The sequence below is a fragment of the Morone saxatilis genome, unplaced genomic scaffold (genome assembly GCF_004916995.1).
Source record: "Morone saxatilis isolate NCDOM2014 unplaced genomic scaffold, NCSU_SB_2.0 Contig5, whole genome shotgun sequence".
Lineage (NCBI taxonomy): Eukaryota > Metazoa > Chordata > Actinopteri > Moronidae > Morone > Morone saxatilis.
In genome coordinates, this window is record NW_023340095.1 from 1,267,749 (window position 1) to 1,270,728 (window position 2,980).

Here is a 2,980-nt window from a genome sequence, read left to right on the forward strand (position 1 = left end):
TCTTAAAGGTTTAAAATGACATTTAACAGTAATACGGTAAATACAGCCGAGCACGCTTCCAACACGCTGTTACAGGATAAAACAAAAACACATCCTGATGAATCCAGAAAACTGAACCCTGAGGTTTCAGCGTCACTGTGATAAGAACTGGAAACATCCAGACACGAGTTCACGGTGAACGGAGGAACGTCAGCGCGGTGACGGCGAGATAAAATCTCTCTAAGTGTTTCTGAAGGAACACATCCAAACAGCCAACAGGTGAGTGATCTGTGATAAAACCTCAAGAGCAGAAAAACCATAACAACAGCCTCATATACACATGGATGTGTGTGTGTGTGTGCCCAGCTGTGGCACAAATCTGGCACAGCTGGCGAATCCGGATGAATTCAAAGTGCCGACAAAATGATTTAAAAGAGTTTTAACAGCTGGAATATAATTTGACATATTGGTGGCTGCAACATGAGTTTTTATTTATTTTTTTAAACCAGAATTCAAACAGTAAACTTTATTATTCATTTAGTATAATCTTTATAAGAAGTACAGGAGACAACAGTGAGTTCACAGCTTCTTCTGTAATACACACAGAGAGAGAGAGAGAGGGGTAACAGGTAATAACAGCGTCTGTAAACACTCGGCACTAATGGTCGTCTGTACACACACACTCTGACAGTAACTGATGCTGGTGGCTCTTTGATGCTCGCTGTTATTGTCGGAGGCAGGTCGAGACAGGAAGCTGCTGTAATCACACACACGTCACCTGACTCAGGTACTCCTCTCTTCGCTCACCTGTCATTTCTCTCTCTTCTGTTCTCACCGTATATTTCTACAAACTGCAAACAGTGAATCTATGTACTACAATACCCATGATCCTCAGCGGCTGTTTATTCATAATAAGCAGATTATTTATTGTTGACTGAACCGGTTCAATACGACGGAGTATTAGGGCCAGAAGTAGGTAATTGGAAAACTTACCGAAGAATAAGTTAATAATAAAATGAGAAAAAAAGAAAAAGAGAAAAAGTTATCCAAGATCTGATGTGAGCAGCTTCCAACAATCAGCCGCCTCAGCCTGAGCCAGCGGCCGCTGTTTTCTATTTACGATTTATTCCCGTAATACTAGATTTTTTTTCTAGTAATTTTCCCCAAAAAAATAAAAAATAATACTATTACTTATACTCTGTCGTAGTTCAGAACGGTTAGGGAACCATAGCTAAATCGTTTGGAAGAGGGGTTCCTCCTGGTCTGGCTCTCCCAAAGTTTCAGTTTGTGAACCATTCATGTGAACCTCCGCCCGTATCTCAGCTATCACAGTTCGTCTGCGTTACTAAATCAGATAAAATTGTGATGCTACAATTAAATTAACGTGACCACGTAGCAGGCTGATTTTGAAACTATCACAGAAAATAAAAGAAAAAAAAACTATTTTTAACATGGACCCTGCAGTGTTAGTGTCTTGATAGTCTATATAAAACATCTCAAAAACCTTTTGTGTTGGATTCTGGTGCCCCTGTGGACAAAGCTGTAGTTATGACCTGTGGCAGATCATTATTAATTATAATAATAAACAATTAATAATATAAGAAAAGTTACAGTCTGCAAGTCGAGGAAACAACAACTACCATTCCGTTATTCTTCTTCCCTCAGTTTTATTTCAAATCAACAGACAATTAAAAGGAAATCTTCACAAACTAAACTTTCTCATCCATCGTTCCGTCGACAAACTCCAGCTTTAATAAAATAACAACCCTAAAACGCAGGAGTAATCGTCTCTGGAGAGATAAAGGGAATAAAGTTCCGACTAGAGACGAGGAGCTCCACTTCCTCCCGGAAGCTCCGTTATCAAAATAAAAAAGCATCACCCACAGCGCAGGAAACAGTCCAGTTTAAATGATATTAACATGAAAGTGTCTGTCGTTTATATCAGAGTAGAAGAAGAACCACTGTCCGTTGTAAGGTAATTAGGCAAAATGGCTGACGATAAAGTTCTGTGTTCATAAAACAAGACTTTTATGTAAGTTGCTCAAAAGACTTAATCTTCCTGTATCCACTGAACTTTAATAACCTTTATAATGTGCTGCTTTTTTTCAATATCTTTATATATGATCATCTTATTATATTAGTTATTTATTAAATACTTTTCGTACATGGTATTGATTATCGTGTATTTATTGTGTATTTATTGGTTATTATATCATTTGATATATTGATTGTCATATCAGGTTTGACTGAGTGTAATGTACAAATAATAATAATATAATAATAATAATATTGATTTGGATTTTGTGGGAAAATAAAACGATCTAACCCCCCACTATCAATAATAATTATTCAATAATATTTTTTTGTTTATAATAATGAATGTATTTATTATTATGATTATTTGGGTGTCCTGCTTTGGTCGGTGTGAAACCCCATCCAGACATAACCTCCCCCCTTTTTTGATTTTCATCTGTCGATGGTATTATTGACCCATCCTTTTTTATGACCCTTTACTTGGGTCTAGGTCGAGTATCACAGATCCGCGTGATTTCGGGTTTCTGTCGTATTTTTATTGAATTTGAAGTTTGGCCTCCCAAGTCGTCCATCAATCAAAATCAGTTTATTATCGGTCGTCCCAAGCGCAATTCGTGTGGGGTGGTGAAGGGTGCGCGATATGCCCCATAAATAAAAAAAATTTTTCGGGGGCCATTTTTTAAACAATGGTTGGATTGATGGGGAAAAAAGCCCCCCTTTCTCCAAATCCGAATGCTGTTGAAGCAGGCCACGTGAAATATATCATCTAGGAAGCCACCGAACTGACGGAAGAATCTTCCTCGCGCGCGGTAGCTTTGCATATGGAGTTTGTCGCAGAAGCCCACAATTCCGGAAAAGAGTCCCTAATGCTCCGTCACTTCTATCTTTCTAAAAACGCAGCTCGATTTATTAAGGCTTCGTACCCCAGTAATCATGTAACCCCACGTCACGCTCCCCTACTAGTAAT